We start from the raw sequence: 22,156 nt of genomic DNA, 5'->3' as shown, positions 1-22,156 counted from the left end.
TTCACAATGTTTCTGAACTGTTCTACTAACCTATTACCAAATGAAAGGGGGAAGAAAAGAAAAACCCTCATTATCTTCCTGATTGACTTCGTGCTTGTGTAGAGTGTTTAACTTACACTACCTGCTCCATCCAGCAGTACTAGGTACTGAGCACTAGGCTCACACATGCTAGGCGAGTGATCTGAGCTACAACCACAACCCAGTATCTTTTATTATTTACACTTTAAAATTTTATTCTATCTTTTGAAATTATAATGTGATGACGTCATTTCCCTATCCCCTTTCCTCCCTTCCTCTCCTCCTCTTTGTCCTCTCTCAAAATCATGGGCCTCTTCTTCTTAATTACTATTACCAACGCATATTCATAAACACAATATCTTTTTAAATCAGCAGCAAGGGAAGTTTCCATGAACCTTCAAAAGTTCTGGCTATTGACCTAAGGTCTGTGCTTCCCAGAGCGTAGTCATGGGGCAGAATCAACAGCACTAGGTCAGTCGGAACTCTGGTACCTGACCACACCGCTTTGTGCACAGTGGCTGTCCAGATGGTCAGTGTCGCATCTCTCTCTCATCTCCACCACCCCCTTGTTCATATTCATGAACTGATGCTCGCATCTCCAGCGGCTCCGTAACATATTGCTTCAAGAAAGGAGAAGGATGTGTGGCGTATTGCCTGGTGGCCAATGTGGCACTCACGAGTCCGTGCAGAGACAGGAGAAGCTGTTGGGGCAGCAGGAGGGAGACAGCCGCTGGTCCAGTTTCTCCTGTGGTTTAAGACTACAAACACCTGGCCAGGAAGGCAGCCGTGCCCACTTTAGAACAACAGATGCACGTGCAGAAGCTTGTTAGATGCTAGGAGCGAAGCTGTGGTCCTCCGCCTCTTACTACCAAGGATGCAAAATGTGGTTTGCGTCAATGAAGTACTCCTCCCTTTCCCTCGGTGCAGTGGAACCTGTTGCTCTGTTCCTTCAATATTCTTAAAACTTAAAATATTCTCAATGGATGGTTTTAGGTCTTTGTCATTCCTATCTTCGACGGGTCCTTTTCTTGAAATTCTTGCACCCGTAATTTTTCAGTGTCTCTACACTGGTCAAATCAGTAGTCCAAAAAGATGAAATTAAAAAAAATAGTTACAAGTAATGAATTTTGCCAAACATGGCTCCCCTGGAAGATTCATAATCGTCATTAGCACATTAAAGCCTCTGTCAAGTCTGACTTGAAAAGAATCTTGCACAACTGTGGGGGATACAAAGTTTCCAAAGGGGAAACCATTTCCTCACAACGATCACATTGCAGCGCGTGAAGACATCCATGTTTATCACATCTCAACATGTTTCAGATTAGGGTCGCTGCTAAGACTCAGCGACACCCTTGAGCCACAGCTCGTCTGTGACCATCGTGAGGAGCCGTCACTTCCTGTGGATAGACAAGCATAGTCGTAACCATTCAGATTTCCATCGTGGCGGTTGAGTAATGTGTTTTATTGGTGTCACACATGACAAACTGAATTTCTGCTTAAAATAGCTTCAAAAAGATCACACTGTAACTCGGCATTCAAGCAACAATAACAGCAACCGAAACTTACTCCGTGAGCCAAAAAGCATAGCGATCAAGAGGAGCAAACCATGGCATTAGTCCAACACAATTGCGATTGCTTACTCTCTTACACGACAGCAAGCAACGCTTTATGGGAACATAGGTGAGAGCTGCCCACATCTAAATCAACCATGCTCACGACCGAGATAAAGAGAAATGCTCCTTATGAGGCACCGAACAATAGAATTGAAGGCTGAGGAAACTTAAATCTTTCAAAATAAATTTTAAAAATTTTCAAGGAACGTGCATTTGACTTCCTAAGACGGTCATGATTTATTTGCCAACACTTTTTTTTTTTTTTAATTTAGTCAATGCACATTGACTAGTGGTATATGCTACTGATGGTGTCTTGGTTCCGACAATACAGCATGAACGTGTCTTGAAGCAACTTTTTTCATTTAGGAACTGGTGCTATGATTTTTCTTTTAGCCCACCAATGCATACCTCATTCTCACCCAGCCACTCACTTTATTTTTATTTGATGTGCATTGGTGTTTTGCCTGCATGTATGTCTGTGTAAAAATCCCTTGGAACTGGAGTGACAGACAGTTGTGTGCTTCCCTGGAGGTGCTGGGAATTGAACCTGGGACCTCTGGAAAAAGCAGCCAGTGCTCTTAACCTCTGAGCTATCTCTCAGAGCCTCAACCACTCACTTAAGTATGTGTGGACCATCCCGACATGAGCTCCTTTTCCTCTAAATGCAGTCTTTCCAAGGTAGTTTTACAGGATAAACTTCCTGCCAGGCATGCCAATGAAAACTAGGAGAAGGAACACAAAACCACCAAAGCCAAATTCGGTACCACCCAAGGAGACCGCCTGAGCCATGGGGCATCTGCATTCTGCCCAGGGTTCACACCTCCCATGTAGGAGAAGTTAAACACTCTGGAGGGGGGAAGTCTGCCTCCAAGAATCAGATTTTCAGTGAAGAACACTAGTCCTTAGGTGATAAAATGAGTCATCTTCTTAGAAATAAGAGAAGCAAACTTACAGAAATGTAAATATCTTGCTGGTAAAGGGTAGCAGGGGAATCATTGTGGAGGAACAACAGCCAAACATATTTCTTTGTGTCTGTGACCACAACATAGCAACAAAGGAAATAGTTAATAGTAATTAAAGCTATGGGGCAGCCAGTGTGCTTCTATGAGAACGAGTAAATATTATAGATTTAAAAATCTGGAAAATTGAAGAGCCGTAAAACTATTAAAGTTCAGCCAGCATTCTACATTTGAGGTCAGTGAGGAAAGCACACATACAGCTGATATTTCTCACAGAGGTCATTCCAAGGGGATCCAGTCTGTCCCTACAGATCTCCACTAACCAAAGCAAAACCTAAAAATCATGTCTAAGATGGCCCCTTCTATTTTGGCAGGTGGTCACTTTCAAGGGAGCTTTTTCTTCGGGAATTCTAGGACCTCAGTGGTGGTAGACTGCTGGTAAGGGAACGAGGCTGGAAGGGATGTGTGAAAAGCTGACACAGCTAATCTACTCCTCTAGGTGGTCAGGAGACTGCTTGGACTCACTCAAAGGTGTGTGCGTGTGTGTGTTTGTGGATATGCATTTGTGTGTGTATGTGCGTGTGTGTGTGTTTGTGGATATGCATTTGTGTGTGTGTGCGTGTGTGTGTGTGTTTGTGGATATGCATTTGTGTGTGTATGTGTGTGTGCATGTGTGTGTGGATATACATGTGTGTGTGTTTGTGGATATGCATATGTGCGTGTGTGTTTGTGGATATGCATTTGTGTGTGTGTTTGTGGATATGCATTTGTGTGTGTATGTGCGTGTGTGTGTTTGTGGATATGCATTTGTGTGTGTTTGTGAATATGCATTTGTGTGTGTGCTTGTCGGTCTGTGGATATGCATGTGTGCGTAAGACTTTTTTGAGCTACACAAATAAGACTCACATTTTGCTAGATGAATGTTAAATTATAGAAATGTTTCTGAGATTCATACGACTGTGAATTTTTTCTCTTTACATTGACTTTAATCCAGGGCACTACAAATTTTACCAGTTACTCATCATTCTACTTCCCATTGCCCCAGGATGGCCCATATTCCCATTTAACTTAGTCACTACCAGTAACCCACAACGTGGTTCTTTCTGGTTGCAAAGCCAGTTCCTTCAGGATAACAAGCTCCTTCATTTGTCTTGTGTTCATTGAAGAGAACTGTTCATTGCAGAGTCTTTGCTGGTAAGATGGGGCGCCCTGACGTGTGATGGTCTACAGGTCTGCCCATGCTAACTAGGTCTTTAGGGACCTTCAGAAATGACACTCTACGACTGTCAGAGCCTGGGGTCAGAGCCACTCCCCTGTGTCCATAACAGAGGTAGCGCAGCTCAGATGGCTTTCTGAATCACAACTTTGAGAAAGCCTAGACCTAAGAAGAAACGCCTTTCTTCCAAAGAAACATAATTCATTTAATGCATGGCCTTTATACGACTATATGTGTGATATAGTCTCAAAGTTGCTGAAATAAAATGGGTGTGAGAATATAACACAAGCAGTTTGGTGCCGCCCCTGAAGGAGCCAGGCGTTGTGGGACAAAGGGTGGCTGCAAATCCACCGACCTTAATTGGCAGAGGCATTTTAAATGGCACAGAACTCATCTCCAGCAGGGAGTGACACAGCACAGCCTGGTGATCCAAGTCTCCTCTTCACTGCTATTTTAAAACCATGACTCCATGAACCACTTAAAATTCAACACCAAATATATCAAGGGATCACCTTCAAAACACAGTGCCTCAGGATAGAAACACACGTGTCAGCACAAGCAGGAAGGGTGGAGGGGTTCGCCATCCATGCCATGTCACGTGAGTTGGAACGTGAGGGTTCTCCTATACCACTGCGCCCTTTGTGTTCATTGGAGAGGCTTCATCTTGCGGCAGGTAGCAGCTAAGGCAGAGACATCACTGGTCTGAGGGCTGGTCCTGATGCTGCAGAGCATCTGTATCACCCTCCCTGACACCCCAAGGCTCAGAAAACACTGAGGAAGAGGGAGGTCAAAGGATGAAGGATGAGAGAATGGAGAGAAACGCTTCAAGGTTTTCTTTTGGACCTGACCCCCAGGAACCCAGTAGCTGTGGCTACCTGCCCATCTGAGCAAGATGGTACCTATCAACACTTTATCACCAACGTGAGAGGGACTCATGCCCAACCCCCCCCCTCCGTTCCTCTCTGTGGGGCTACTCACTGGTTTCCAGGAAGGGAATGTCACATTCTTCAGGGGCATAACCACCGATCAGTTCCCCTTGCCAGGAAAGGAGCCCCTGCTCTTCCTCCTGGGGACAAGCTCCATGAAGCTCAGCTGGCTTTTTAAAAAACAGACCTGAAAGTTAAGAGGGGGAGTCGCTGGGGAAAAGAAGGAAGTGTCTCAGGCGGAGGGAAGGGGGAAAGAGGGGAGCAAAATTCATTATATAGTTATTTGTATTTGAAGTCGTCAAAGACTACAAATAAACAATTATTTTAATGCAAGGTCTTCTGACTTTCTATTTTCAGTGGAATTTAACAACTTACAGATCCACAGAAATACAGATGCGTTCCAGTGAATTTTAGACTGGATTAGAAAGTGCTACTTGTTAGGATGTTTAGTAGAAGTTAGTACTCATACGAGGTGGTGGGGGAGTAGAGAGCTAAAATGAACCAGTAATCTTCCCACAGACTTCCTAGTTTGTGGATGTTAACGGAGACTCACAACGGAACCGATGGGCTGATGATCCAAGGAGAACGGTCATTTGTTTCTGCCTTCATCCCTGGACTCAAAAAAGGATGAAATCTGGGGGATAAGGAGGAAGTTTCTAGCAAAAGCTTTTATCCAAACCTTTAGTTCTAATGGTTTAAGCACAGGAAATAAACACAGACTAGAAAAGGAAGAAAGGCAAAAAGAGAGGGAGAAAGGAAGAAGGAAAGGGGAGAGAAAGGAAGGGAAGGAGGGAGGGGATTGACCCGAGCGTGGTGCCGCTGGTCTGACATTCTAGCACTTGGGAAGTGGAGGGTGTTGTCAGCTGCACAGCGAGTTTGAAGCCAGAGTCAACTCCATAAGCATCTGTCCGAGAGGAGGGGGCAGAGCGAGGGGGCATGAAGGGGTAAAAAAAGATCCCTATTACATCCAAGAGACAAAAACTTTGTTCCAAACACGGTGGTTTTATTCTGCACTCCTGTCTCATTCCTTTCGTCAGTGGCGAATGTCCAGGTGATGTTATTATCTCATAGACATCCCAAAACAGAACAAAGGTTTCCTCCATGGATTAAGAAGGAGCAGAGGCTGGAACCCGATCTTGTCAGCTGCACAGCGTCTTCACTTCAGATGCTAAGCAGAGACACAGCTGGAGAGTCTGGGTTGTCCAGCAGGTAATGGACTTTGCATTATTCCTGAAAAGAAGATGACTTTTGTAAATATTTGAAATATCCTTGGAATCTGACAAGACATTCCTGGTCTTGAACACTCCGTTTTCTGTGTGGTTTCTTACTACAACTTTACCCAAAATTCCAGTGTTGAAGCCGTAACCTCTGACATGGCATGTTACACAGGAGGCTTTCGGGAAACAATCAGGTCTAGACGGGGTGCTGAGGGCTGAGCTTTCATTACATAACACATTTATAAGAAAGTATGGAGACCTCGCTCTCCTCGTTCCTCTTATTCACATGAGGAATGGCAAGGTGGACCCCTGAAATCTAGGAAGAGGGACTTCCCAAGCCCTGATCTCAGACTTACAGATTCAACACCTAAAAGAAAACTGTTTAGGCCCCCAGAACACGTAGGCACCTGTGGCTTGCGGGGGAGCTGGTTGAGATGTCACAGTATTCATTTTTGACAACTTACGGAATCTCCATTTTCCAAACCCTTCTATTTCGGGCCAATTACATCTCATTTGTATTAGTTACATAACTGAACTAATTTGGTCTATGGAAGTAAAATAAAAATCTTAGCACATTGCACCACTGACATTTAGACGGGCTAGGCCTTGTAGGAGGCCGTCCTGTGCACATTAGCATCTCCCCACCAGATGCCAGGAGGGTCCCCTCCTCCATTGTGATGCTCAGAAATGTCCCCAGATGTGTCTAGGCACTGCACCATCTACACTGAATCACAGAGGTTTACGTCATTCATCGAAATAATATTTAAACACGGTGATGTGTTTTTCTCCCAAGCTCAATGGCAAGGCAATGTTCAAGGGGAGGCAAGGCAATGTTCAAGGAGAGGCAAGGCAATGTTCAAGGAGAGGCAAGGCAATGTTCAAGGAGAGTGTGACAGTTGCAATAATAATAAAAAAAAAGGTGGCACGCAAGAGAAAGACACCATGAAACAGAGTCCACGCGGAAGGTTTGGGCGGGGAAGGGAACATAAAAAGAGAGGAGTGGGAGACCGGCCTCTGGGAACAGAAGCAGCAGAAGAGAGAGGCAGAGAGAAGCAGAAAGAGAGAGATGGGAGGGGGTAAGGCCCACCTTTGAAAAGGGAACATAGTGAATGTGCACAGGAGGTGCTCTTAGTGGCTACAGCTGAGGACTATCCTGTCAGGACCCCAAGGGCAGGCCAGTGCAGATGCCTAAATACTAACAGTGACAAAGTCTTCATCTTCGTCTCAAGCGAGAATTCCTCAATTGACGCTACTTTTTATCAACCCACGTATGAAAGCCCCAAAGATCAGCAGTTTCAGTATTCCTCAGAATTGTCCTGCTCATCTCTTTTCGTGATGAGAATCTGTAAAGGGAAATTAAAAAACAGTCTTTGGATTATAATCAGTCCCCAAATTTTGTCAGATTCTTGTGTCCATATCAGCACTTCCATGCCCAAATCCCCCACAATTCCTAACTGGAATAGACAGGTCAAGTTATGCTCAAGGGCAGAGGGGTGGGAGTTCCCAACTTCTCAGAGAGCGTCTGAGAAGGAAGGAAGAAGGGGATTGGAGGGACGGACTTGAAGAATGAGTGACACGTGGAGATGTGGCAATGATAACGGGACTTTTCCTTTTGTCCTCAAACTGAAAAGCGTGGGCTCTCTGCGAGAGACTGTTCAAATCGGTGCTCATCTTCCTGAGAGCACCGCTGGTTAGAGCCCTTCTCCTCTCTGGTTTGTTTCCTTCTCTGACCTCCCTAGGAAGCAAAAAGCTCACTTCTCACATTGTTTATCCAAACAAAAGAATTCCAAGTACCAAGCAATGTATTAGGCAAAAAACCTACTAGAGTACAATTTACTCACCAACTTGGGGCTCCGGCTGAATAGGAAGGCAGAGAAGGATGACACTCCTTTCCCCATAGCCATCACACTTCATTGGCGGGTTCTGTTGCTCAGGGAAACCACAGCAGCATCTGCGAAGTCAACATCCTATAGACTTTGACTTCGTGATCCTGTGGGGAAAACAAGAGCTCTTCACACCTTTTAGCATCCACATTGCATAAAACAGCACAGTGTTGTGGATTTAAAAAAAAAAATCTTTTTTGAAGCAGGAAATGAGGCTCCGGAGCTGTTCACAGCCTCCATCAGAAACAGCCTGGAAGGGGTGGTTCTTGCCCGATGATCTGCTCTGGATGGACAGGAAGCATCTCATGTTTATACTTTTTTTGGGTAGAGCCAATTGAGCCTCATAGAAATCAGCACGCAACAGGAATATAATCAGTTATATTCTTCCTATTCTCCATCACACTACCTATGAGACACGGTGAGTGTAGCGGCATTTCATTTGTATTTTAATAAATAAAGCTTGTCTGAAGATCAGAAAAGTAAAACAGCCACCTAGCAGGCCTTATAGACCAGTCAACCATGACACACACCTTCAATCCCCATAGCCACTACCACCCGGTTTCTAAGGCAAGCTAATATGGGATTAAAGGTGTGTGCCACCTCTACCTGGTATGCAAGGCTGATCAGTGTGGCTGTTTTGCACTCTGAACTTCAGGCAAGCTTTCTTTATTAAAATACAAATGAACTACCATTACAAGTGAGCACCACTTTTCTTGGACATTACAAAAGTGACAGACAGACGGACAGATGGACAGAGGGAAGCAAGGATGAAGAACAAACCACAGGAGGAAGATGCTCAACCTCTGAGAAACAAAACAGAAGATGACAGACCCTCCAGCATCATGCCAAATCTCTCTCTAGAAAGAAAAATTTAAAAGAGATAATCATTTTCTTACAAATTGAAGATTTTTCGCATTGCGGTAAATTCAAGTTATATTAAAGACGACATGCATGAGAACATGTTTGTGTATGTGGAAGGGAATGTACCCAGGTATGTTTACGCATGCCTATGGAGGCCAGATATCTACGTCAGATGCCCCCAGTCACTCGCCACCTTCGTTGCTGAGACAGGGTTCTCACTCATGCTAATGTTCACAGCTCCCATCAACCATCCCAGCTCTTTACTTTCTGCCTCCCCAGCCATGGATTACAGAGACACGCTTACTAAGCTAATATTTTATTGGGGGGTGGTGTTGCTATGGTTACTTATTTTTTGTTTAGTTTTGATGTCTTTTACAGGGGGTTACACACTGAACTCAAGCCCTCACGAGTACACAGAAAATTCTTTATAGAAAGCTATCTCTCCCACGCTGAAGATAATTTCGATTTTAAAATCAGCCGGCTCATCACAAACTGTACCCTTTCCACCACGGGGAAAAATATAACCTGAACTCAGACTGCACAGCCAGTTCTCCATTCAGGTAAGGCTCTAATCCACCCGTTCCCTCTTTCCCTTGTCGTTCTTTCAAGTTTACACAGGTTGAAAATAATGACCACTTAAAGCATAACTAATAATCGACTCTAGTCATAATGTTAGGACTTGTTCAATAGCCCTTTCAGCCATTATTAATTAGCACACTCTTCATTATCTACCTATAATAGACACAATCCAAAGGCTAATCTCCTACGCACAGTTGAAATGTTAACCAAGAAGACTGATAACGTGAAGGATTTATCCACTTGTAAATCTTCACCTTGATTCCCGGGCTCATAAAACTGGCAATATAAATTTATTTCCATCTTCATGTCTATAAAAACAATGATATCCAACTCTCTGGGGCTTATATTTCCTGAAAGACTAATGTTTGCTTTAATTACGAACTATATTATTATTTGACTTATGAAAAGTATTTTTGAACAGTCTTTTTAAAACATAGACAATGTATTTTCTCAAGGACAACTTAATATGTGTGGCATTAAAATGGCTTGAATCAACATGTTTAATAAGCCATAACCCAGATAATCAGAGGCTATAAAGGATTAATTCTTCTTTTGTATTATCAAAGAGCAGCTGTAAAAGTACAAAATCCACTGGAAAATCTTGTGCTTACAGTTCTTATGGCTGATTTGTACCGTGATGTGTTAGCAACGGCCTCCATATATTTTGCTTTCCCTTTTCTTCTGACAGAATTGAAAACCCCCTTTTCTTTTTCAGGCCTGATATTGAACACCCCCCAACCACTGACTTTGTGTAGGATTCCTCTCCTAAGTGACTGCTGTTTTTTTGCTTTCCCTGTGGACTGGAGAAATGAAGGACTCAGCCTTGAGATTGTGTAGAAATGCCCCAGGCTTCTTGTTTTTAGAATAAGTAAACTCTATGAACGTTCACATTGGACCACATTGGAGAAAACAGCTAAGCTGAACTATCAGAGAGAAAGAGCGGGACTGAGTGGCAAAGACATGGGAATTGAGTAATTCAGAGTTTATATTTCTAGGCACTGCCCTGGATTTCCTTCCTTCTTTAAATTTATAATCCACCATTGGCTTGTCAAAGCAAAAGAGCATACTACAATACCTTTTAAAACAAAGCTTCCATATTTATTTCTTTATCTCCCCAACCCCCTCTCTCTGGAGTGTATGTAGTTCACACTGGCCATGAACTCTTGATCCTCCTTTCTAAGGCCCCTGATTGAAATTACAAATGTACGTTACCATTCTGGCCACATTTCCATTTGAGCTTATCCAATAAAATATAAATATCATAATGATTTGTTATCCAGTAGCCACTAAATAATAGATGTTGAAAACCAAAAGTAGACGTGAAGAAGACACTGTACTTTGGGGGAATTATTAATTCTCCTACAAGTGTAGTAATAACTCATGTATGTAACTCCTTTGCACCTAAATTCCTCTGTCTGTAAAATGATCTGAGAAACTTATGTGTTGCTTTTATTGGTTAATGAATAAAGCTGTTTTGGCCAATGGCTTAACAGACTAAAGCCAGGTGTTTTTTCTCTGGGTCCCAGAAAGCCACACCCTAACTTAGCCCCACCCCTTGAAGATGATTGGTTAACAAAGCTTCCCCATCGTTCACTCATTTATACTTCCTGATAATGATTTCCCCTCTCTTTATTCCTCATGGTCTCTTCCTAATGACGCTCTCGCCCAGATCCACTCCCTTTCTGTCTCTCGTTAGACAGGCTTCTAAGGAATAATAGTGAAACACAAGATACAACAACAACTCATGCCTTCTAATTAGACAAAGCAAACCAACAGAAGGAAAAGAGTCAAAGAGAAGGCACAAGAAACAGAAACCCACTCGTTCACACACGCAGGAATCCCACAAAAAACAGCAAATTGGAAGTCTTAATATATGCACAAAGGACCTGTAGGGTAAGACGAATTTCTCTCTGTTGAGATATATATACATATATCGATCACATATATGCATGTGTATAATAAAGTAATAAGATAAAAATTTTTTAAAAGAAAAGAAAAGGCCCTGATCACATCATGAGACAAAGAACCTCCCAAGATGATGTCGAGTTCCTTTTCAGCTGACCATCTTCTGCTGGGCACTTGACCTGCCCTTAGGACTAGTTTGTTTCATTTGCTTCATTAGAATTACCTCAAGATATTTTATATTATTTGAGTCTGAAAGGTGCTGTTTCCCTAATTTTCTTCTCAATCCGTTTGTCATTGGTATGTAAGTGGGCTACTGATGTTTGTAAGTTTAGTTTATATCAGGCCGCTTTGCTGAAAGTGTTTATCAGCTGTCGGAGTTCCCTGGTGGAATCTCTGGGGTCACTATGCATACTATCATATCATCTTCAAATAAAGATACTTTGTTTCTTTCTACCTTGCATCTCTTTGATCTCCTCCAATTATGTTATTGTGCTAACTAGAACTACAAGACACTATATTGAGTAGCTATGGAGAGAGTGGACAACTTTGTCTTGATCATGATTTTAGTGGAATCACTTTGTTTCTCTCCATTTAAGTCAATGTTAGTGATGAACTTGCTGTAAATTGCCTTTATTATGCTGAGATTATGTCTCTGGGATCCCTAATCTCTCTAGGACTTTTATTATGAAGGGGTACTGGATTTTTGTCAAAGGCCCTTTCTATATCTAATTAGGTGATCATGTGATTTTTTTCTTTAAGCCTGTTTATATGATGGATTACATTTATCAGTTTACATATGTTGAACAATCCCTGCATCTCTGGGATGAAGACTACTTGATTATGGTGGATTATCTTTTTAATATGTTCTTATATTCAGTTGGCAAGTATTTTCTTGAGAATTTTTTCATCTATTTTCATAAGGGATCTAGGTCTGTAATTCTTTGTTGGGTCTTCATGTAGTTTCAGAGGAACTGTGGTCTCATCATCTCTGTTTGAAAGGAGGAAAAATATAAAGTTTCTGAGACCCATTTTACAAAAAGAGATATTTAGGTGCCAAGGAGTTACACACATGAGTTATTGCTACACTTGTTTTTTCTTTTAGTTTTAAAAATGTATTATTTAGTGTCTACTTGATAACAAATTGGACAATGTTCTTTGTACTCCTCTTTTGTGGCATAATTCGAGGAGTGTTGGGGTTAACTCTTCTTTGAAAGTCTGATTGAAATATACCTGAGTTATAAGCATATTCTTTGGGTTTTTTTTTTTTTTTTTGGTTTGGGAGACTTTTCATGATTACTTCTGTTTCACTGGGAATTTTAGGTCTGTTTAAACTGTTTACTGATCTTGATTGAAGTGGTATGTACTGAGATAATTATCTGTTTCTTTTAGATCTTCCAATTTGGTAGAGTACAGGTTTTGAAAGTATGTCCTTATGATTCTCTGGATTTCCTTGATGTCTGTTGTTATGCCCCCTCCCTCTTAAAACTCTCTAATTTAGTTCATTTGGATATTGTTTCCTTGTCTTTTAGTTACTTTCAATAAGGATTCCTCAACATTATTGATTTTCTCAAAGACCAATTCTTTCTTTCATTGATTCTTTATATTTTGTTTATTGGTTTGTTTCCATTGTATTGACTTCAGTCTTGGGTTTATTTCCCACCATCTCTCTGTTTGGGTATGATTTCTTCTTGTTGTTCTAGAGTTTTCAGATGTACTATGAAGTTACTAGCATGAGATCTCTCCAAGCTTTCTCATGTAGGCAATTAGTGCTATGAACTTGCCTCATAGAACTGTATTCATCATGTACCATAGTATAGCTATGTTGTGTATTCATTTTCATTAAGTTTTAGAAAGTATTTAATTTCTTTTCTAATATCCGTCTTGACCCTTCCTTCATTGAGTAGCGAGTTGTTCAGATTCCATGAGTTTGCAACTGTTCAACTTCTATTCCTGATATCCACATTTTTTTTCTGAAGTGGTCAGATAGGAAGCATTTCCTTGAGTACGTTGAGACTCACTTTGTGTCCAAATACATGGTCACTTTTTCAGAAAGTTCCATAGGCTGCTAAGAAGAAGATTTTATATTTGGTCTTGTCTTTGACTGGTGGGTGTTTTGTTCCTTGTTTCTGGTGCCCCCTCTGGTTCTCAGAAGAGTGTGGTGGCTGTGTGTTGTTGGGTAGAGAATTCTTCTGGAGTCCTGATAGGTGTGGCTACTGGGAGTTCCTGGTAAAATGTGTTCTCGGTTTTAGGATCTGTCACATAGGAATGGGGTTGGGCCTTTCAGGTGGGGCAAGCTGAGGGTGTCCACGGGTGGGAAGAAAGTAGGGTGTTCCAATCAGGATCCATTTAGTCCCCTGTCAATCAGGGCAGAGAGTGTGGAGAGGCCCTAGCAGGTAGCGTCCTACATAGCTGTGATTGAGACTAAGGGGTTGGACATGGAGGAGAGGATCAGAAAGTAAGGAACTGAAGCTTGCCTCCCTTCCTTGCTGGCCCACTTGCTTTTCCAGGCACTGCTGGTGGGTTCCCAGAGAATTCCTACTGGAGCTGGGGGCCGGAATAAGAGGATGAGTGGGGAAGGAGGTTGGAGGAGAAGGTCTATGGGATCGGTTGGAGATAGGGTAGAGCGGAGAGGCCTCGGCAGGTGGCTTGTGTAGTGAGAGCTGCGGGCTGCGTTCCTGCCGCCCCAGCTCCCGGCCGCCTGGCTAGCTTATGCCCCAAAATAACAACACACAAACTGTTTCTTTTAAACACTGCTTGGCCCATTATATCTGGCCTTTTCTCGGCTAACTCTCACACCTGGACTAGCCCATTTCTAATAATGTGTGTAGCACCCCAAGGTGCACTTACCGGGAAGATTCTAGCCTACGTCCATCCTGGGTCGAAGCTTCATCGCATCTGCCCCAGAGAGGAGAGCTATTGAGTCTGAGCTCACTTCCTCTTCCTCACAGCATTCTGTTCTATTTACTCCACCCACCTATGTTCTAACCTATGAGGGCCAAGCAGTTTCTTTATGTTTTAACCAATGACCTTCCTCCATCAGGCCTGCTATGCTACAGAGCTGGTGATGGAACTGGAAGATTGGACATGGAGGAAGGGAGAGAGCCATGAAGATATGCTATGAGCCTACCCAACCCCCTGGCTGCGGTAGCCCGGGGGTTCCCAGAGAATTGCCTGCTGAAGTTCGGGCTATGAGAAAACACAGAGTAGGCAGGGGGAAGAAAGGTTCCAGAACAGGGTCTGCATAATCCACTGGAGGTGGAGGCAGAAAGAAAGGGGAGGCTGCGGTAGGTGCTTGTGAGAACCAAAGTTACATTTTCAGTTTTAATTACTATGCCTACAAGATCCATGAAACAAATCTGCCTCTGATCCGCAAGGCCCTGGCCCAAGGACAGACAGGTCCTGAAATGCTGGAGGCTGTGTTTACGGGAGCCACGTGGTTTTGTTCCTTTAAATGAGTTTGTTTGACCTATCTCTTCCGGATGTGCTTTATCACACCTGGGCAGGAGGTTCAGAGACAGGAAATACGTCAGGATGTATGCTTGCCCCTGATTGGACCTGATGAGAAATCCTTTAAGCCCTGGCAAACTGTGACTCAGGGCCATTTCCTGGGAAACCAGAGATGGATGCAGCCAGAGAATTCATCAGCCTGGCTAGTATTTAACCAAAGCTTGCTTCAGATTTGGCTTTTAAACTGTGCTGGTCTTATTCTCTAACAGTGGGATTAGCGTGTTTTGCTTCAGAACTGGGAATGAGACTGCGGTTTGGATTTGGAGGAATAGAGGGAGAGGTGAAGATTTGCATTAGGCTATCTGCTTGTTTATCTGGGTGATTACATTCGTGTGTGTGTGTGTGTTTGTGTGTGTGTGTGTGTGTGTTTGCGGGCATGCGCAAGTCAGGGAATTTGCAGGAGCAAGGTCTCTTCTTCCACCACATGGGGCCCAAGGATCAAATCCAGGTCATCTGGTATGGCAGCAGGCGCCTTTTCCCCTGAGCCATCTTGTCAGCCCATGACAGGAATTTTTAAAACAATTTTCACTGATGACTTACCACACCCCTGTGAAAACTCAGAATGACAACATATTTAAAAGCTAGTTAATGTCTGAGCCAAGAACCTACACAACAAGCCTTGTCTTGCATTGTCTATAGAAGGTTCACCAGGATAGATCATATCCAGAGACATAGGCAAATGATAACAGATTTAAAATCAATCATTAAAAACACATAGATTATCTCCTCTGCCCATTAGTGGACTCAAATTAGATATCAGGAATAGAAAAAAAAACTTCAGATATTTGATAGTTAATGTTAAACACTTAAATATTCCTCCACTAGTCCAGGCAGAGAGCTAACAATTACACTGGATGAAAGTGAACACAACCTTCTGAGTTTAGAGTATTGTTAAGGCAGTGTTAATGGTTACAGGGTGACCCTCAATTTGTAGATCCAAACTGAAGAATTAAGACCCACATAACATGGAGAGCGGCAGGAGAATACACTTAGGAACAGAAATCCGTGGAGCTGGAAAACAGGAAGACATAAACCATTGAAACTGAACCCAAGTCTTCAGTCAAGACAAACGAATAATCCAATCAGCCCAATGCTTATTGTATAACCAAATGATGATCACAGAGATCAAAAACAGAGAATTTAAGGTGCTGGTGGTCTCAGGTGAGATTGTAGCCAAGAGTCAAGGAACAAACACCATTTACTCCAGCAGAGAAAACAGGAAGAACGACCTTCAGATTGATTTATGACACGAATGTCACTCTGATCCCAAAGGTGATAACACACAAAAAGACAGATCCGCATCTGTCATAAATTTTACAGTGCAATAATCCCGAATAAAGGACTAGTAAGCTAAACCCCAGCAATGAATAAAAATAACTTATTTTAATAAGTAGAGCTTATTCTAGGTGCCAGGCTGGTTCAACGTTTAGACAGCCAAACATTTCTATATTAGTAATTAATAAGCTTAAGAAAAAAACATATGATTATATTAACTGTGAATAAAACACATGATGGAATTTCATATCCACCCATAATGTATATTGTTGGTTTTTAGGAATAGAGCAATCCCTCCAGGCCCTAAGGAGATTTTTCAAGAACTCTGTCTACCATATCACTTAATGTGGGATGCTAAAGAGTCTCCCTCAGATATCAAAAACGTGTTTATTTTTATAGAAAAAATTCTAAAAACCACTGCAATAGGGAAGATGAAGTAAAGTGCTTGAATTGAATAAGAAAGGTAAATAAAATTGCATTTGTCCCTGTCACAATTGTCTGTACAAAACTAGATAAAGGATTCTTAACTCAATTCCATTTCTATGCCTTCAACAGCAAAAAGAACTTAAAAAGAAATACAGGTGATTTATAACTTCTTTATTGCTATCCTCTAAATACAGAATTGTTTTCAAATAAAAGGGTTTTAATTTAATAAATAGAACAAGCCAATTGTATCTGTAAGTTACATACAAACTATCTAGATTGCCTAGAATATTATTTTAAAAAACATTTTTAAAAGTCAGTTGACAAATTTTTCATTAATAATGAAGCAAGCAAATTAATTCATCACATGCTTGTCTGATTTTGTAATCATCAACTTGTCCTTAACAATCCCCCCTTTATATGTTATAACATTTTAGATTATTATGCCTGACTTGCCTATTTTATGAACCTTCACTTCTTGAGTATTCTATAACCTTGATGATAGGAACACTTTAAATAAGATTAAACTGCTTTGAAAAAGTAAAATGAAAATTAGAACTCACTTCATTTTAAAAACCTTTTGGCATGAAGTTCTTTGGTGACAGTTTCAATGCAGTCTGTTCTGAAATTATGAAAGACTTAGTTTTCGTAAACTTTAAAGGGTTAATTTTTATGAATTCTTTGGGAGTTTCCTATGCTGTATTTGGATTGAACTCATCCCCTCTCAGATCTCCTCCTGTATCCACTCCCTCCATTTTATACCCAGCCAACTTGGCCTCCTCGTTTATTAATTCAAAGCCACCAGATCCCATGAATGTTGCCTAGACTCTTTGGTGTTTGACTATCGCCAGAGGGCGTAAGGCCAGCCAGTAGCCACCCCTTTAAAGAAAGCTGACTCTCCCTCACCTGGAAGCCATCAGCTACCAATAGCATCTCGAGTCAGGGTGGAAATTTGTGCTCCACGTCCCTCTCCACATGGGAGTTTCCTCTGGCTTCAGCTCGCCTAGGTCCTGCTTCCCCACGCTGTCCCAAGCTCTCTAAGTTCACATGTGTATCTGCCCCACTATATGTAGAAAACAGCAATGACCGCACCCTCCAGTGCCTCTGGCTCTCGCCACCTGTCAGCCTCCTCTTCCAAGAAGGAGCACATTTTAAAAATTTTGTCATTTTCACAATATCACCTTTTCACTTTAAAAAAATGTTTACCTTTAAAATGAATAATTTAATACTGTCGTTCTGGAAAACTCGTGGGGGAAGTTTTCGGATGCCAGCAAAGTGTCTGGATCGGAAAATTAATGTTTAACCTGACAAATTAACACAGCCATGGCAGTTAAAAGAGGAGATTTAATATCTTGCAGTTCCTCAATCCAGGAGTCTGAGACCATTGTCACTGGACGGAACTGAAGGTGTCCTTCCTCCAGCAGCTCTCGGGGAGAACCTAGTCCAGTTCTCCATTTCCACAGCATCCCTTTTTACGGCCACATCACCCAATCTGCCTCCATCAGCCTATGGCCACCTCCACTCTGTATCCAGAACCTCATTTTTCCTACCTCATATAAAGATATGGGGGGGGGTGAATTTGGGACCCACCTAGACCATTAATAATAATCTCACCAGGGTAAGACCTTTAACCCAGTCCTGCCTATGAAAGTCCTTTCCTTCTATACAAGGGATTCATAGGTCCTCAGGTTCCGGAGCTTCTATTGTGGTCTTCTGTGCTAGAAAGATCACTAAGCATGACATAGTGCAAGTTCATCTCTATCTAATGTGCCATTTAGCCCAGAGCTGCGTGTGGTAGAGTCCTTTCTTCTACATGTATTTTAGAAAGATCCATATTCTCTTGCGGCTATTCCCATGGTCATTTTCAGGTGACCTCTCACTGAGAAATATGGATCTAATCAACAATGCTTAGAAATTATATACATACAGCTGCTAAGTGCATATAAGTTTTATTCCTAAGGTTAAAGGAACACAGAGAACATTTAAGAAGTAAGTGGGATGCTAGCCACTAAAATAGACACAAACTCTATGTCTGAAGGAATTGAAAGTTTGAAAGAAAAAGCTTTAAATTTTTGGCAGTTAAATTTCTGTATAATGCTGCTAGCATTCTCTACGCATCAAATGGATCATTAGCACCTCAACTTCCATTGCTACAACTGAAATGTTACTTACTCTATTATATACAGCCCCATTTATCTCAAAATATCTGATATTATTTTACCCACATCTGATGTACGCGCTCTGAGCAGAATTTAATTCTGCTTTTGCAAGACGGAGAACGTGTTTTGTCTCGGCTCTACAGCGCTCACATTCAACGTTAACTTCTAATTCTCAATGTGTTCTGTTACAATCACGGAATAATAGAGAGCATGCCTGCAGCTGGTCTAATACCCTTCGATTCCTGCGGCTCACAGTGAAATACCATGCAACCCAGCATGCCTCCCAGTTCAAACGCTGTGTGGGCTGTTAGCATTGCACTTTTATCAAAATTCCTATTAATTTTCCTTTTGCTGTCAACCTACATGTAAAATTACTTTACCGTTTTTCTATGGGATAGAAGAATGAAGAAAATGCGTGTTTATTTCCAACTATTTATCTAGGCCAACACGGAGACAGAAACTTAGAAAAAGTCAACCATGTTATAGCTTAAGAATAGCCGGTTTGCAAATATTTGGATACTGAAATGACCCGGTGATGTCACCGTGCAGCCGTCTTCATGCTGGGTGCTATTGTGCTTCTGGCTGTGCCAGGAACCGAGTTGGTCACCAGGGAAAGAGCAGTGAGCAAGACAGAGCCCAGTCCCCGGGAAGCAACCATTCTTCTAGGGATGACAGACAAGAAACAGTGTGAGTAGTGATTAAACACGATTATGAGGGAGACAGGGAGGGAGAGAGAGAGAAGAGAAAGATACAACTGACATCCAAAACAAGTATTGAAATGAAGCATAACAAGTAGAGGAAGATTCCAAGACTAGAGCATGCGCTCTAACACAGCCCTGAGAAAGAAACTGGATGAAAAGTTAGAAAGATAGAGAACAAAAAGATACACGGTACAGCGTGAGGCTTGGCAGGGCTGGGAACCAGCCTCCCACGGTCCTCGTGACCCAGGAATATGGCAGCCATCAAACTGAACTTGCCTACAAGCAATAGAAAGTCGTTGAAAATTTGAGTAGGTTCCCCTGCCTTCTAAGGGAGGAACAACCAAACCTAAGGCACAAAGACTGAGCAGAAGACTGAACAAGAGGCCACGGGAACTTCCCTGGTTGCGGCTTTCCAAAGGCAGACACAGCTATTTGCAATCTGTTTGGAAATCTGCATTGGAAACAGAAGTTGGCCCTATAATGGGATGGAGGACCAGCGTGCCTTGGGTGTGGAAGTTGCAAAGGTGACTTGTCCAGCAAGAACAGAGTTTACCAAGATGGAAGGCACAGCAGGAAGACTTGTTTCGTAGAACAAGGGCCTTGGTGACCGCGATGTCTACAAAATATTGAAGTGAAGACACCAAAAAGCAGATGGCGGTTAATCTGGCTTTTAGAAAGGTCTAGGATAAAACATAAATTTGTCTTCTATATTCTAGTAAGGATTTTAGTGGTACATTTGAGTACAGTTTCTTCAGACAAACACAGGTTCCTCTACTTACTTCACTGCTGGAGACTGAACCTTGGGTGAGGTTGGCAGCTCTCCATGTCGCAAAGATACACTCTCCTATAATCTCCTTCTGAGATACATAACTTTCCTGAGAATATAATGTTACTTTATATAGCTAGACAGAACATTACCAATCCCATTCTGGTTTTTATAACATAGATGTCTTCTAATAACTTATAATAAGCAATGCTATAATTAACACTTTTGTATCGCTCTGTACTTTTCATGAAATTTAGTCAACAGGAGATACTGTGTGATGTATATGCTGAGTGCATACAGATAGAGTTAAATGAATTCATCATTTCTAGACATGGAATGGAAAACAAGGTAAGTTGGCAGGACTGTTGGCTTGATGTTTGTTTTGTAACGAACTATAAAGATTTTGCTTGCAATCTTAAATATTTTAAAACTGCTAGTGGGTGTATCATATCTATTTCGACATGGAAAAGAAAATCTCTGTTTATAGGATGACACAGACATGCCTTGTATAGAATAAGAACAGTATAGCAGTGCATTAAATTCCCTGTCTTTCTTCCCTTTTAAAAGACCCTAAAATTCCCATGAGAATGCCAGGGTCTGAAGGTTGGGAGTGTTTGCCTATAAGCATGAAGTCATGGCTTGATACCAAACAGTAAAAGGGTAGGGGGATAACTAGAATCAAACTTTCTAAGCCGCTCTAATGGGGCATGAAACCTGCCTTCGTCTCCCTTCTTGGTCTACCCAAGCCACACCTGAACTGGGCACGTTACTATTTGTAGGACTGATTGGCATTTACTCTCCTGAAAAGCCAAAAGAAATCATATTTTTCCAAGGCCAGATCTTTGAAAGTAGCCCCGGGAAATAGAGATCAGATGAAAGTCATTCGGCTCAGGGGTAACACGGTCCCTCCTTAATGCTTTCTTCCAAAAACGCTTCAGCAACACCATAAATGTATGTGGGCAGCCGGCTCCTTTGAGAGGCCTGCTCACTGCTGAGCGTGGAGGAGTGTGATCCCTTAGTGAGAGATATCACCCAGACACTGAAACCCTCTGCCTCCTCCAGTCCAGCTGCAAGCTGGAAGTTGAAGGGATGTCTGTCTTAAAAACACGAACACCTCCTTTGCCGGTGGGATATCTTTATCCTTGAGCAATTTCTCCCCACGGCAGTTTTCGGGCTATGAAAATGTAAAAATTGCCTTTTGAGTCAACGCAAATGAGGGCTGAATCCATTCATCATGTCCCTCTGGGTTCTCATTCACTTCGAGCTGTAGGGAGTGTCAAAGGTGCAGGGCGGACAAAAAGTGTGTAAACATGGCATCCAGACACTCAGGTTGTCACAGGGAGTGATTTTGTTGTTCTTGATCTCACTGCGAGCAAAGCTGAGGTGCGAAATGGCCAGGTATAGAGTTCTTTCTCTGACAGATAATATCTCTCACTTTGAATGATTTTTATTAGTTTTCTTTTGAATTGCAAGTTCCAAAATCTATTCAGGTTTGTTCTCCTTTTTTTTTTTTTTTTTTGAACCTTGTCCCCTGTTTACCATCGGTTGACACGAAATTGCAGGACTCTTTGGTTCGTTGTGGGTTGTATTTGTGTCAAATAGGATGGTCAAGGCTCTTTGGATAGGAAAATGTTCTCAACTCTCAGCGGTAGAAGACAGACTAACAATGATCAGAGACCTTGGAGAACACAGAAAACACATCAGACATCATAGCAAACAACAAGGAGGAAGTGCACCCAAGGGTGTCTCTTGGTCCGTGCTGGGGGGGGCGGTGGCGCATGCCTTTAATCCCAGCACTCGAGGCAGAGGCAGGCGGATCTCTGGGAGCTAGAGTCCAATCTAATCAACATAGTGGATTCCAGGATGCCCAGGCCTACAGAATAAGACCCTGGCTCAAATATAAATTAATTAAAAATAAATTTTCTGTACAAAGCAGTAAGACAACAACATCTGACCCTGGGGTGCTCGTGAATAAAACATGGATCACATAAGTGCTTGCCTGTCTGAGACAAGTTCTAAGGATATAGCTCACTCTATATTTCACTAGTAAAACCTGTAACTACAAAATCTTTCTGCTATTGTTTTCACATTTAGCCGGTTTTACTATGATGATTTGACTGTCAAAACCCTCATCGATAAGGTTATTCA

This window comes from Chionomys nivalis, chromosome 26 (assembly GCF_950005125.1).
Source record: "Chionomys nivalis chromosome 26, mChiNiv1.1, whole genome shotgun sequence".
NCBI lineage: Eukaryota > Metazoa > Chordata > Mammalia > Rodentia > Cricetidae > Chionomys > Chionomys nivalis.
The sequence above is the reverse complement of the archived record's forward strand: the minus strand, read 5'-3'. Positions refer to the sequence as shown.